Source organism: Styela clava, chromosome 5, assembly GCF_964204865.1.
Source record: "Styela clava chromosome 5, kaStyClav1.hap1.2, whole genome shotgun sequence".
Taxonomy (NCBI): Eukaryota; Metazoa; Chordata; class Ascidiacea; order Stolidobranchia; family Styelidae; genus Styela; species Styela clava.
The window spans coordinates 4,490,787-4,507,634 of NC_135254.1; the positions used below are offsets into that span (position 1 = coordinate 4,490,787).

At 35.9% G+C, this 16,848-nt stretch overlaps 1 protein-coding gene across 4 annotated transcripts in view; it reads left to right on the forward strand.

Annotated features, from left to right (window-relative positions):
* LOC120344644 (FGFR1 oncogene partner 2 homolog) overlaps positions 1-16,848 on the forward strand; it is a 254,399-nt gene that overhangs the window by 50,889 nt on the left and 186,662 nt on the right. Inside the window, exons 1-3 of one of the 4 annotated variants that reach the window (XM_078112955.1) lie at positions 335-2,754; positions 3,993-4,101; positions 4,812-4,978. The exons of 1 other annotated variant lie outside the window; for it this stretch is intronic. The gene's annotated coding sequence lies outside the window, so the exon portion shown is untranslated. Of the gene's footprint in view, positions 1-334; positions 2,755-3,992; positions 4,102-4,811; positions 4,979-16,848 lie in introns of those variants that run through there. 2 more of the 4 variants (XM_078112956.1, XM_078112957.1) reach the window with 2 other exon arrangements.

A 16,848-nucleotide genomic window follows, 5' to 3' on the forward strand; every position in this document is an offset into this window, starting at 1 on the left:
TTTTAGACTTTAAAAGTTAGCAAGTCAGCCTTCCGCACACGACCAATGGACGAGCATTTGCATGTTTTCTTGAGACTAGCAAACCAACGAAAAATAAGGCCAAACATCGAGACCAAATACCCGCACAAGTGAATGAATATATATATATGTTTCATGTCTTGTTTGCTGTAAGATTCAAGTGTTATTTCAACACAATACATTCAGATACCCATTCCTGTACCTAATTTCTTGGTTTGCGGCCCGCGTGGTCAATATTTTTCAAAAAGTGGCCCTCGACATGTTTTGAGTTGGAGACACCTGACGTAAGGTATAGGAGTAGTCAACCACCGGACTACTACTTTAGGGAACATTTGTATTTTTGCTACAATTTCTGTATTGCTGTTGTTTCTGATCTGATCTTATGAAGAAGACATACTCCTGGTACCGAATACATATATTGCAATTGTATATTTACAAATACAAAGAACAGTTCCAAGTCATGACTGATAAGTCACATAAAATCAAAGTTTCACTGCAAGCCCGAGTTCGTTAATTACTTGTCCATCGTTATCCCTTTTTTCTCTCCTAACGATTGGTCGCTTTTATGCTGGTTTTGGTATCCTTAGGGCATGACGCGTTATCGTCATCGTACCTTACAAGACGTCTAATTGTTACGTATTTTATGACTGTAAAATTGCTTCTAATTTTAAGATTAGTATGACTTTGAGTCTAAACACGTAACTTAACCAAAAGCAGCAAAATTACCCAATATCCTATACTATGCACCTACTTTAGCTGCGGAGCAGTGGCCAAGCTTGGGCGTGCAGTGAAAATATATACACAAAATGCAACAAAATTCATAAAAACATAAGAAAGTTGAAATTATGATTATGAGACAGAATGTGTGTGTGTATACAGTGTATGGAAAGAAAAAGATTTGGCGTTGGTTTATTTTATAATTTAGGTGACAGATTACTACCAATGCTTAGCTTTAATACACTTCGTTTCACATTAATAAATTTTGAAGCGCTGAAAAAAATAAAAAAAATACGCGTGTTGCGTTTATGAGCCTTTCCGGCTATAATTGTGATGAGCCTCTTTGGGCGTTTAAAAATAAAAAATGAGGATTTCACTTGCGTTTATGCAAATACATCCTGAAGCGCTGATTCGAAATACGATCGTATTTGTAATCATATTTTGAAAAAAATGTTAAAGTCAACGTAAAGTATATTTAAAGAAAACGAATGCTAATATCTGCCAAAATCGAATAAATTAAATATTTTTGAGTAAACCTCGTTGGGTTTAATACCAAATATAGAACGCCTTAAAGATTAGAAAGAAGGAAACGTGAAATACCTGTGAAGAAGAAGAAGAATGTCTGTCCATTTTGTACACGAAATTGAAATATTTATAGTACAATATAAAATGCTACAATCGCGCGGTTTCTTGAAGTTGGTTCGCGGGCGTTACTTTCTGAAGTTCTTTCGTTTCATATCTTTCTCATTTGTTTTTGTAGTCAAGAGTTCCGACTAGTTTTTGATTTTACGGTTTTTTTTCTGGTGTAAAACAGTTCATATAGTGTGAATGTTTTACACACATATTTTTATAACAGTCCATATAATGTGAATCTCATACACCTTGTAAATCTAACAGTCTTTTTCTTTTTGTCAGAGTCTTTGGTATTTCGCTTGTAATTCCTTGATTTTTCATACTGTCTGAATCTTGGTTTGGTTGTTGTTTTTCATTTTCCTTGATCTTTTTATCCTCGGCTTGCTTGTGGAGTTGATGTCTTTTGGGGTCACCTTTAGTTCTAACGGTTGTTTTTCAGACTCCATCTCAGAAAGGCGCTGGTTCGTCTGTCGGGGATACCATTTTTAGGGAACATTTGTATTTTTGCTACAATTTCTGTATTGCTGTTGTTTCTGATCTGATCTTATGAAGAAGACATACTCCTGGTACCGAATACATATATTGCAATTGTATATTTACAAATACAAAGAACAGTTCCAAGTCATAACTGATAAGTCACATAAAATCAAAGTTTCACTGCAAGCCCGAGTTCGTTAATTACTTGTCCATCGTTATCCCTTTTTTCTCTCCTAACGATTGGTCGCTTTTATGCTGGTTTTGGTATCCTTAGGGCATGACGCGTTATCGTCATCGTACCTTACAGGACGTCTAATTGTTACGTATTTTATGACTGTAAGATTGCTTCTAATTTTAAGATTAGTATGACTTTAAGTATAAACACGTAACTTAACCAAAAGCAGCAAAATTACCCAATATCCTATACTACCCCACGACTTGGTCACCCTGTGCGTTCGGGCACGGTTTTAAATACTTTCATCGCCTTTTAAGCTGATAAGGAATAAAGGTAGAAAATAGAATCCACTACAAACCATTTAACCGTATTCAGAACTCAGGCGATCACTGACGATTCTTATGGCGACGGTATCCCCATCAGGGGCGATAGAGATACCTAGAGATGTTTTTGAACGAGTTCGCCGATTTAGCTTCAGTGAAATATTTCCGATATCTGTTAGAATACCGGTAGGTACGGTACTGTCCAAATTATCAACGTGACAAGCGAATTTGTTAGAAAAATATTTTATATCTGACAAAGCAGGGAAATACGAAAATAACACACATCCAAAGGCTGTCATCTTCCTTGTTAGTATGGCTACCGGTACCGGTACCAGGAGAAGAAAAATTATCAAGTACCGGTACGGTAATGAGATCCATGCTGACGCTTGATATTTGGTCACAAGATTGCAGGTATAATATTTTAACAGTTCTAGATAAAATATTTGTCGCTGCAAGAAGGTTTACAACTTGCAGACATAGGTTGTCAGGTTGTGGTACAGAATATTATGGAAATACGGACATCATAACAGAATCGAAAGATGAATACATCAGGGATTGATTCAGATATTTTATTTTGTGACAAAGAGTATGATACTGAATCCGGACTGTCAGCAAATACTGCTATTTCTAGAAATTCCGCTTGAATACTAACTGAGTATTCAACTATACATGTGTAACGTTTGTAGTGCAACTTATGATCATATCAATGCGCAACATTTTTAAACATTCATTTGATAGCATATTTTTGATTTGTTCTCTGTGTGTATACCGGTACTGTTTTAACAATGTTGGCCACGTCAATGTATCGATTAGGCTACAGACCTGCTCACGTGTGATTAGTGTTTTCCCTGATAATTGCTTTTATGAGTGTCTGCACACCGAATTTGCCGCCATGGTTTTGCGTTTGTTTGTATATTAAACCACTTGTCACCTTTTCCGCAATGCCCAATCTAGCAATCAGTATAGTTTTCGTGGCTTGGCTTTTCTTAAAGCTTTCATGGCTTCATGAGTATGACTATCGTCGCCAATTTATCACATTCCACTCCCCACATTATCTTTGCATGAGGTTGTAGGTATGGGTCATTATCAACGTAATTGTTGAAAGTACTGAAGTACAACAGCCCGAAAGTTTAACACTATCGTGTTTTTTGTTTGTCAAGTTTGGCCCAAGCCTCATTTAATTGGGCTTATGTTTTTGTGTGCGTGCTGGTGGGCAGGCACATGAGATACTTCTCATGTTTTAAACTTTTTTATAGGTATTGCTTGCCCTCCAGAATTCTCCATTTTTAATTTATGTTTGTTATGGAGTTCGAAATAAACTATCTATCTAAATACAGTTTGTTTTTCGCCAAACCTAAATAACAATTTTTATTGAATTGTATACCAATCGAAATCCCATGGGGTGGGATGAGACAAAAAAATATGTCCGATGGTCGATGGACAAGCCTGGTTTTTGGGTAGTATGGATCAAATGTGCATGAAATGTAAAACTTGTACGGTACTTGAAGACTTGTCATAATTTAATGTTGATACTGTAATAAAATCAATATTTTATTTCAATGCGCCGTGATTTGTATCAATTAAAGTGATTGTGTCGGGAGTTTGAAAACAAGAAGTTATATTTCTTATCATTATTCTCTCCATTTCAGGACTATGGAGGTTTCCTAAACTGCTTTCAACTCAGCCTGGAGCACATATCAAAAAAAATTTGATTGAAATGAATAAAGTTGCTGGACATGGACTCTACTCTAGTCTTGGGTATGAAAGATGTTTTATATCAAGATTTCTAACTCTTGTTTTCACTCTTCGTATTTGTGACATTCCAAGACAAACACTTGAAACTAAATATTTGATGCAATGAAAACAAAATAAGATTTAAATGGTTTAAAGTAAATTTGTCCAAAATGTCCTGGCTGAAACAACTAAATCAATCGGATCAATAACCTTGCAATTAATATGAATTTCTTTCTTTTCTCCCATTTTAGGTTCTGTACTGTTATTGTCCAATCTTACATTTCCTATTCTAATCTATCATAGTTGGGTCTGATTCAGGATATTGAAATTTTGAATATGAAAACCTTGCATTCATATACTTTTTTTGTGGTTCTATCATATTATTGGCCCACCAGTGAGCTAATCCTAAGTAAGGATTAGTTAGATAAGGCAATAGCAAGACATTACACACTTCGGTAATGGACTGGGTCGAACCTCTAGATCAGCTCTAATCAGCCTAGTATCAAGCGAATGTTTCATGGGTGCTTGTCTATTGTCTTGCTTAGAAATCAGAAATAAAAACCTTGATCAAATCAAAAGTTTTTGCATTCTGCATGAAATAAATTGCAGGTACTCCTGTAGTATGTTCTGGTGTCCGCCATCTTGGTTCGCATACTACAGGAGTACCAAATTGCACTGTAAATAAATTGCGTAAAATCTCATATGGTAAATAAATTTGCATTTTTAATTTCAAGGTAGCAAGAATATATTTCGATCCGATTTCTCCAACATGAAAACGATGAATTGTGACAAAGTTTGATCGACCACCAGAACGCATTGGAACTTATCATGGCCAAGCAAAGACAGCAGATGATGAAGTTTACCGAGTACCAAAAGTATCAACATTTTTCAAAAACCCAAGGTTAGAAAAGTTAATTGTTTTACTAATTTGTTTTTAAAGGTTTAAAATACCATGTATCTAAAGCAAATAAGAAAACTTGCTAACTAATCCCATATTATGTAATGTTGATATGTAAATTAGCTTTAATATACCGTATATGCTCGTTTGACCGCCCGATCTTGATTGAGGGCCCATTTGAATAGCCGCCCGTGTGAACAAACATAAAAATAAATGAGGGCCGGTGCTTGAATACCCGCCCGATGTAAAAGCTGATTTTTCAGTGGTAAAGAACAACAGGAAATGGGAAGCGCTTTTGTCACAACGCTGTTAAATTTGAAGCGCTGGTAGATAATACTCACGCATTAGGCGTCCAATTACATAACAGCGTGGTTCTCAAACTGGGCATGCGACGCCCAAGTGCGTCGCAAAACTTTTCTTCTTTTGCGGATTTATACCAGGGGTGCGTAGTAAAAGTCAAAATTTGCGTTATTCCCATTTAAGTCATCAAGCGCCCGTGCCTGAATAAGGGCTGGTTTGAATAAGGGCCCGGTTAGTGAGTTTTGTTAAAAAAATATGGGCCCGGGCTACAAAACAAGCAAATACGGTATTCTTATTGTTGTGCACAAGTCACACTCCAGCTTTTTCTACACTTCAAGTAGTTTATAATGTCATAATCAAATCAGTATTATAGTAATGATAAAGAGTTCCGCACCAAATTCAGAAAATTCCACCTTGGTTGGGAAAAGTGGCTCCATAGTATTTTGAATTATTTTAAACTTCTCAGGGCCCTGGATACACAATAGTTAACTAATGATTTTGAATCTTATTTTCTGGTTAGATTTTTTTTTAAATATTTTAAAGGCACAGATCATAAAAATAGTGTCCACGTAATGCTGTCCTCGTCAAATTAGAAATATTTTTAACATTCAACTGTATGTATGTGGGCTGTATGTGGGCAACACTGTAACAGTCGAAAAACTTAATCATTGCTTTCGAACATACACTTTCAAAAGATTAGTCTTTTATTTTCATCTATTATCCCAGGATCATGACAGCGCTGCTGAAAGTCTTGCCAAACAGGCTTCAACTCTCAAGAACGAGATGAAAGCGAGAAACACATATCAAGAAAATTTGATTGAACTGAACAAAGTTGCTGGACACAGACCAAGGTCTACTTTAGTCTTAGGTACGAGTACGACAAATTTTACAAAAACCAGTACTAGCTATGCTCATGTTTGTAACGCAATATTTATTCTATTATCTTAACTTGCCTGTATGATATTTCCGGACATTAATTGATCGTTTCCTATTTTGTACTAAACTCTGCATGAACAGAAAAATTCAATTTGAAATTAATTAAGAACTAGTCTAAAATCAGTGGTTATTTTAGATCAAGGGTGCGCAATAGGGAGCCTGCAGGCCACAACCCGGCCCACCAAGCCATTCAGTGTGGCCCTTGACAACGCTCGGATTCTCCCCATCAAGCATAAAATTCGAAACCAACAGTTTGTTTTTGAATAGCCGCTCATTTGGGAAAAAAATACATGCTCTTTACTCTCGTCACCACGTTGAACCTTTCACCGTTTTGCCTTGTGTATTTATTACTGGAAGGCTGAGTAACAGCCGCAGCCGCTCTTTTTTTGCTATTTTTGCATGGATTAACTAATTTTTGTGTGGCCCGGCTAACTGTATGAAGTTGGTTATATGGCCAACCGACAAAAAACGTTGCAGACCCCTTCTTTAAATGGTATAAGTTTTGAAGAGAAAAAATGTAATTACCGATCAAAAGATGTAAATATTATTAATGTAAATCTCAAATAATAGTTCTGATGGAAACAAAATTATGTATTCTATACTCACTTTTATCTTCAAGGTATTCAGCAAGAAAATAATGCAATTCGGTCCCTACAACATGAAAACGATGAATTGCGACAAAGTTTGACCGACCACCAGAACGCATTGGAACTTATCATGGCCAAGTACAGACAGCAGATGATGAAGTTTACCAAATGAGCACCAAAAGTATGTGGATCTTGTCAATGTATTTCATAATCTCAGGGACAGGGAAGCCTATTGTTTTACTATGAAATGGCTGTTTTATTACTAATAAACATTTAATTTAAGTTTCAGTCTTTCAGAATACCTTATGGTTCTAATACGAACAATCCTATTTCCCATAGAAATGGCAAATTAGGGTTTTTATACTAGGTTTTGGCCAGTTCAGTGCAGCGGCTCCAAAAGTTTACATTCAAATACGACAGTCTATATAATATATGTACAGGGTGTCCATGAAGTTCTTTACAATTTCAATTTTGTTGTGAAGTCAGTTCTCAATATATCTTGACCATTTTTTTTTAAATCGGTAATTGTTTAAATATTGTTACTTCAATTAATACATCTGTGAGGGCCGTAACAATATATGGTATCGATAAATTTCTTTCCAATTTTAAAAAATTTCACGACTTTATGGGCACTCTATATATTGTTTGAATAATATCGAATACTTGTACTGTATTCAGAACAAAATATACTTAAAATTGGGTTAAACATTATTATCAGACCTGCTACACTTCAAATTTACTATGTTTTGCAAGTATTAGTGTTAAGTATTGTACTGGGGTACCTTGAGCCTATGGAATGTTCCAATGGGGTCCACTCCACCAAAAAGGTTGAGAACCAGTGGATTAGGCATATTGGAGCGACAATTCTAAAAACTAAGAAGATCACATTATAGCATGGGGTGTGCAACCTTTAATACAGGAGGTCCAGATAGAAATAACTGGGCGAAACCTGTTACGGCATTGTAAAGTCGTAGGCATGAATAAACTAGACTCAGGTATTGGCTTCGCAACGCACAGGGATTGGAATTACTCGCACGTACCGAGTTAAATTTAATTGAAAACTGATTTCGCGGTCCGTACACCATTCAAAATTGCCCTCTTGTGGGCCGCATTTGGCCCATGGGCCAGTCGCAGGTTGCGCACCCCTGCATTATAGTATTTGTAAATTAATAGTAAAAATCCAAAGCCGTATAGCTGAATAATATTCACAAAGAATAATTATGAAGTTTTACTTGGATTCAAATATTTAAACAAAATCAATGAACCGTGACTTAGCAGCATTTATAATTATTTTTATATCTTTCGTTTTCAGCATCCAGATCACTGAAAACACTTATCAAGCAGAAAAACAATATCAAGAAGATAATATGGAACTCATTGATAAGGTATTGAAACCAAGGTTACTCTAGTCCACAAATATGTTGTAGTCAGGGGCGTAGCCAGAAAGGGGGGGTTCTGAAATTTCTATTTGTCAAGTTAGATCGGAACAGGTAGTGGGTCTGGTCGAACGCCAGAAAACTTGTAACAAGCGTTTCAAGCTACGGAATATTGCTATGTATGATACAGAAAGATGCTTTTATTTTTTTTTACATTTTGAAAGGGGAGGGGGGGTTCCGACCCCCAAAACCACCCCCTGGCTACATCCATGGTTGTAGTGCTTGGTTATACCGTTCCACAGTTCAGTTAGCCTGGCCCACAATTCTGGTCGCACATTTCAGTTTAGTGGTAATTTGATTCTTTGGATTGATGTTAAATATGTGTACTCTGACCACCACAAAATTGTGGCATGGCAAATTGTGAGAGTAACCTTGCATAACATTGAGCATTTTTATGTATAATCTTAAAGTAGAAATAGTGTGTACCAGGGTTGTCCAAAACGAATCGAATATTCGAATGTATTCGAATATCAAAGTATTCAAATACCTTTTCGGCTGTTTTTCGAATAATTCCGAATAGTAGCCACTTTTCGCCGTAATCGTGGTGTTTCGTTTTATAGGAATCTTCAAACGACTTTTTACGCTGTCTCACGTATTGTAATGACGATCGGCACTTTGATTGTTTATATTCTGTGCGACCGTACGTCGCATGGTGTTGCGACACATTTGCACGTTTGCGTGGGTGGACATTGCCGACATTCGTTTACGAGGCTTTTAATTTACAAATTCATTTCCATTACGTCGAAAAATTGACAATTACCGTATTTCCCGGCAATAAGTCGCTTTTCTAGGGGGGCGTCTAATTGAGAAAATATGTAGTTCTATGTGGTCTGTTTTTATTCGCATGAGTCTTCTCAAGCATGATTTGTGTAACTTTATATTTGGGTCTTAGGGTCTGCCAATCATGATATTTAATCGCAGACCGGTTATGGTTACTTTAATATGAGAAACACGGCCACCGAGAAAGTGATTTGTAACCCCTTCATTTTGCCGATTCAGCAGAACACGACAGGGACAGGAAAACACAGCTGTGAAATAACCCGTGGACGTACAGTGTATTACTTATCACATTCCAAAATTATTTCAACATTCGGGTTAATAGGTTGTCCAAAATGATTGCCGTTTTACAACTTAAATTTACCGCTCAATTGTTAAAAATAGTTAATTCTGTAAGTATGGTTCTACCAAACTAACTTGATCTGGTTCTAAACATATAAAATTATTAGCGCATATCAGCATAACTGAACAACAGGGACACAATTTTTCTACCCGTCTTATTGGAGGCCTGTATGGAAAAAAACTTTTTTGAGTGCTAAAAATAGACATCGTCCTATTTGCCTTGTGGACTTCTTAGCCGGGAAATACGGTATTTATAGCCGTCATTGTTACGATATCCAATAAATTGTCACAAGTTGGAAAAACAAGTCATAATAATTCTGATAACGATAGTTAAAAGTATCGATCCTTTACCAGGATGATTTTTTGTTGCGCAAAATAATCCAATCAATGACTGGTACCAGCATTTAAAATGTCATGCCGTATTAATTTAATTCTGTTCAATGTAACTCATGGTTGTATCGACAATCTGTGGACATAAAATGTGTGGTAAACTGACCGATATTATTAAATATTGATTCCCATTTTTATATTGATAAAATAATGGAAGTATTAATACCAAATACCACGGTATTTGTGGACATGAAATACGTGGTAAACTGCCCAATTATAATTAATTTCGGATTCGTATTTACAAAATAATAAAACTATTATAATTCTAAAATGCAACGGCGATCTGTGGCCTTAAAATGTGTGGTGAACTGCCCGATTTACCAACATTTGAGTTGTGATAATAGAATTAAATTAACACGGTCAGGCATTTTAAATAGTGGTATCGGTCATGGATTCGAATATTTTGCGCAGCACAAAATCATCCTAGTAAAAAGTCCATACTTTTAAATACAAACCAATGGCAACCATTATCCAAATTAGTTCCCAACAGCGAGGATAAAGTATAAATTTTTTTTCCGTCTTGTGACAATTTTTCGTAAAATAAGAATCAAAAACTAAATATATTCGGCACAATATCACGGCAATCTGTGGACATAAATTGTGTGGCAAACTCGCGATTAATATTAACTTTTGATTCCTATTTTCGTATTTACAAAATACAACGGCGATCTGTGGACTTAGAATGTGTGGTAAACTACCCAATTATAAATAGTTTTTGATTCCTATTTTCATATTTATAAAATAATAAAAGTATTATTACTCAAACATACAACGGCGATCTGCGGACTTAAAAGTGTGGTAAAGTTCCCGAATATAATTAATTTTTGATTCGTATTTTTGTACTCACGAAAAAGTTGTCACAAGTCGGAAAAATAACTCATACTTTATCCCACTTTTTGGCAAATAATTCGGATAATGGTTGGTATTTAAAAGTATGGGCGTTTTACTAAGATGATTTTGTGTTACGCAAATATTCAAATCCATCATCGATACCACTATTGCCGTATTAATTCAATTCTGTTAACATTACTCGTGGTATATAAAATATATACTGCAATAATCTGCAAATATGAAAGGCCTGGTAATATAGCTAGGTTTAACTTGTAGATAGCAGTTATTCCATTGCTTATTATATGGAAATTCCTACATACATTTAGATGAGCTTCAATTAGTGGATTTTATTTTCGAAGTATTCGAAATTTCATATTCGAAAAAAATAATTTCGAATGTATTCGAAATAGTGAACTATTCGATATTGGCCATCCCTGGTGTGTACCAATATGGAGGTAACTAATTTTGTTCGCCTATATCAGGGGTTCTCAAACTTTTGGTGTTGCGGAGCCCTTGAAAAAGTTGACTGTTATTCACGGAGCCCCAAAATAAATGTTAAAATAGTTACTTTCCGAATAATATTCATGAGTAAGTTAAAAGTACTGTACTTATTTTAAATGCTAGACCTCTTTTAATAGGGTTAATACAAGTCATAAATGAATCTAAATGTCAAAAATAAATTATATATACTAAAGCTGTAAATTTGACACTTGACAAACATGTTAATAAATTAGGGGTCGGATCTTTTTCCTTTAGACATTTTTAAATGGCCGCTAATAACATACTCGATTGCATTTTGTTACGATCGCCGATTGTTTTCGTCAGCATGGCGGAAAAATGGAAGATAACACTATAAGTTTTGTTTCAGCAGACTCACGTCAGATTAAAAACGCTTTCATAGACATTGTAAATCACAAAATTTGGTGTTATGTTGGGTTTTCTTCGGGTATTCGTCGTAGTAACTGCGAAACCGAAACACAGTCAATTGTGTGCGCGATGTTCCTATTTTTCCATTCAGAAACTACCGACGAAGCCGCATGCAATGAAATAAATTTTAATCTTTCGTTTTTGCCCCGACCTTATGATTTTTCAAACGGCGATATCTTGCTCGTGAGTGCGAAAAAACAAAATCAAGCTTGACAAATCCCAAGATCACAAAAATACGATTGCAATTTGTATAGTTTATGTATTAGCCAATTCAGTATTTTGAAAAGTAATCGAATAGCTCGCGGAGCCCCTGGGTTTTTTTCACGGAGCCCTGGGGCTCCGTACGGAGCACTTTGAGAACCTATGGCCTATATTACATCGAGTCGTGTAAAGGGACTGAAACCTATGGGCAGGGGGGATATTCACTTGGCTAACACAGACGGTCCCCGTACTTGTAATAGAACTAAAATAAGAAAAATTGGAATTCGAACCTGGTACACACACTACGTGATTTCTGAAATAGGCATCTTGATTAATCAAGTTCAGTTTATTATATATTTGCCATTGATATCAAACAATATGTAATGGGCTACTATTAGTTGAAGGACTGGAATCTTTCTTACTTGGCAATCCTGTCATAAGTAATGCTGGAGGTTTGACAATAATTATTCAAGCAAAAGAATTCAGCCACATGGTGGCGCTAAAGGTTCAATTATTTCAAAACAAAATAGATGGCAGGTTTATCTTAAAAAACATTGATTATCTTTCCATGTTTCAGATCCATGACATGGCTGCTGTTATGAGGCATGCTGCGGATGTTGATGATGAGCAATATCTCAGAGATTACGAAGAATTATCCCGATTGCAAACAGAAAATGACATTTTAAGAGAAATGCTGATGATATCTGAGAGTGAAGACTGAAAAACCAGAGAATGAATCTGAAATGGTGCTCACTGACGATACTACCAGTGATGAGACAGTTATACATGAGGGGGAATCCCCCTAAGACTACTTCCCAGACAATTATTATATTACAATAGGGAGGAAGTTTATGTTCCTTCAAAGGGTACTCTCGTAGTATGTGTACCAGGTTCATAATTTCATTCAGATTTTTCTTATTTTAGTTCTATTACGAGTTTGGGGACTGTCCATGTTAGCCAAGGGGATATACCCCCTGCCCATAGGTTTCAGTCCCTTTACACAACTTGATGTAATGTAGGCAAACAAAATTAGTTACCTCCATATTGGTACACATACTTCCGGAGCGCCCCTTACTCTTGTTATTCCTTGTGTTTCTATCGAAACTCAGTATTGACAAAATATATCTGGTTCATACAAAGTACTCCACACAAAGCTGTAGACCTGGGTTTCCCAAACTGGGGTCTGCGGACCTCTGGGTGTCAGTGATGACTGCACAGGGGTTCCGCAACTATATGGAAAGAGTCTGATCTATCTTTAATGATTGGCTTTAACTAGAAAGCCTTTGCATCATCTTGATTGAGCGCTGCAGACGAATATCCATCGCTCTCAGAAAAGGCAATAATAATTTTATGTGCGAGGCAGCAGTTCTTGCCAATATGATGACAAAATACGGGTCGAGACTTGCAATAGAGTTGAACCTACGAGTTTGCTTGCCACAAATTACTTCAAAAATTGATAAATTATGCAGTGAAAAGTAACCTCATCCATCATATTAACATTGTTTGTGTTGTTCATCCTTTCTCGCTGGTTTGACATAGAAATTGATATGGCTTATTAGCATGGGGGTTTGTCAAATATAAGATAAACAAACAGGGGTGCGCATTTCGAAAAGTTGGAGAAAATACTTGTATGTTCCTTTTGTGTTTAGCTCAGAATTGGAAAAATATATCTAATTAATTCAATGTACTCCACACAAGGCTGACATTGACAGTTGATTTATAACTGGGGTTCCGCTCTTCCATGGAGATTGAAAAAACCACCGCTCTAGACAAGAAACACTCGAAAGGGTTTAATGTAGCGTCCCTAACATTTGGGTATGGGGCATGATCTTCTACGCAAACTGGTTTCACATTGTGCTCATGCATCAACCTTATTACCGACCTCGGGCCCAAAGTCAGGGATTTTAAATGGAGCTCGTTAGTATTGGAGTCTTGAGTCATAATTTAAAATCAGATGGCCCTGAATTCGAGATTTTTGGAAACGCCTGTGATTTTGTTGTTCTCGCGTCCTAGTTGATAGATTTTTGTCAATTTCAAATTATCTGAAATTTTGTTATCAGGGAGTCCAATTTCGGGTCCGTTTTTGTCAACACTGGAGCAGTTTCTCAAACGAATGTTTAACTGAATAGAACCTTTATAAAGAAAAAGGAAAATGCAAAGTTGGAATATTGCACATCTGTGACACGCTGTTTTAGCATTTTGAGGTTTTATAGCAATTGGGGGTGCCAATTTTGATTGATGTGCGGGTGCAGCCAACTATAGGAGTTTTTAATTTAGTAATTCCAATTACTTTGCGTTGTGAAGCCTATACCCGAGTCCAATCTATGCCTATGAGGTTACAATGCCCTAATAGCTAGCTTGTGCAAAGCGAACTACGCATGTCATAGGATCAATAACCAAAAATTTTGTGCCTGCAACAACTAAAAAGCATATGTTAAATAAGTTGCGGCCTACGGTTTCACCCAGTTATTTCTAAAGGTTGCACACTGCTGGTGTAGGGATTGGCCAAATCAACAATCTAGTATTGGAAACAGCATTTTTGAACATATTCTTAATGTTCAGTAAAGAACATGAGGTTCTTGTTTCTTGAATATTGATTCGAATCAGATTGGACATTCTTAATACTCCATCATGTTGGGTATATCCAGGAATAAAAATGTTTGAATTTGGTATACAATTTATTTATTAAACAATGTTATTGAAATGTCAACTGAAAGCAGATTTCCTGAATTATTATTGATTTAAAGTCAGAAATCACGATACTCCTGTAGGGTTAGATCATAATTGTTATGAAATATATAATATAATTGTTATAAATGTTATGAATTATTAACACATTCTTTTATATTAAATTTGTCCGAAAACACATAAAATACACTTGAGCACATAGACAAATTAATTTTGATGTGCAAGAATATACAAAGTCACATATTTCCATAAAATTATTTTGATGGAACTCTTTGATTTGTATATTGTCAAATGCTTCATAATAGGTACTCCTTAAGTATGCGAACCAAGATGGCAGACACCGGAATGTAGTATGTGTACCAGGTTAGGCCATAATTTCAGTAACAAATACTACGGCATAATTTTATTCCAATTTCCCTTATTTCAGTTGTATTACGAGTTCGAGAACGAGCCAGGTGACTCCCATACTATCTGTTACTAAAATTATGGCCTAACCTGGTACACATACTACGTTATGGTGTCCGGCATCTCGGTTCATACTTCGGTATTACCTCATATTCTACAGAACTTGGCTTGGTTGCGTAATTATAAAAATAAAACATGAAAATGCTATAGGATTTTGATAGATATATACAGTGGTGGTTTGTAATTAGGAGATCAGAACAATTGTATAGATCTATTGGAATGTGGTATATACAGTAGCAGTGGGGAACCTAGGGGAAAAGTATACAATATGCCATAAAAATATTATAATAAAGTGCATAAGAACAACTTTAAAACTTAGATTAATATTATATTTAATTGTGGATAGCAATAAGGACCCATGGTAGAAATAGAAAGTATGAACCAATGGGCATTCGGGGGTTCTCCAGAAGTATGTGCAACAGGATGTCGCACAACCTGAATCATAACCGGTACACACATACTATGTTCAGGTTGTGCGCCATCTTGGTGCGCATATTTCTGGAGGTCCCATTCGGGTATAACCTGTTACAAATTGTCCAAACAATTTTCAGGTATTGTGACTGACATAAAAATGCCAGTTGAATCAACATATTATTTTAATTTATAAAGAATTAATGCGAATAAATAGTGTTTTCACCAAATTGATTCCACCAAATCTAATATATTGACAATACAACCATCCTGTTAGCCTAGTGTTTGGACTTGATTAAGTTGGCATGTCTGATTAAAGAACCCAGGTCATATGCCCACCACCTCCAAGTTCAATCACCGCGGCACCCAGAGTGTTGTATGCAGTGATAAACAAGAATATTTCAAGTCCTTTTGTGCGATATAGAAGTTTCACATTTGGTACTCCTGTGGTATGTGAACCTAGATGGCAGACACCAGAATAGGGTTAGGCTATACCGATAATTTCAGGTATAAATACTATGGGAGTCACTTGGCTGGTCCATGAACTCGTAATAGGACTAAAACAAGGAAAATTAGAATAAAATTATAGCCTGTACTTACTACGTTCCGGTGTCTATAGTCTCGGTTCACATACTACGGGAGTACACCATATTTATGATTGGATGCTTGTTCAGGGCAATGGTAGCCATAAGAATACCTCGAAAATATTTATATATTTAGCAGTCACAGATATCTAACAATACGTAAAGAGCTAGTATTCATTTGAAAGTACCAGAATGTATACAGCTTGTCATTGCCCACCCAATCTAATACACTCTGGGTGAGGTGAGGAGTGGAATCTAAACATGAGATGTGTAATCTGCGATGCCAGCAAAGTCAAGTCTTACGCTTTAGCTTTTTAGGCTGTTTCAAATATTTCATAAAATGCCCATATCCATGTCGCCTAGGGCATTCTACTTATTGATATGCCCATTAGCCATACAGCAATGGCACAAATATATTTTCTCAAAATATTCACCATTTTCATCTTATAAATTAGTTGATCAAAGACACCATTTGCACAATGGCTGTAATGGCATTATTGCTTTGACCTTTGATGTAGTTTTGATTTAGGCGAGGTCAACGTCTCAGTTCAGTATCCCATGCAGTAAAAGTGAAACCAGTGTTGCAGAAAATTCTTTCTTGTCATTAACTTATTCACAATATCCCCCATAAACTCTGTGAAATGAAATAAATATTATTATGTGAGTCAATAAAAAAAAAAAAAATCTGTGCATTATAATAGGGCAGCTTATTCACACACAATATGCTTGTGTTATATTTATTATATCTATTCAGGCTCCACATTTCCCAACTCCAAAACTAATTTTTTGTCTCTGGTAAAATTCCAGTATCTCTGAAAAATATTAGTCATTTACATATCAGTGAATGCTTGTACAGAGCCTTGTCCAGAAGTAAAATCGTAAAAACCGTGAAAAAAAAACATTATTTTCTATATTATTAAAATCACCATATCCTACACACTGTTTTGTCATCACTTTAATAGCGAATTGTCAAAGAACCTACATGAAATCAAAAGAAC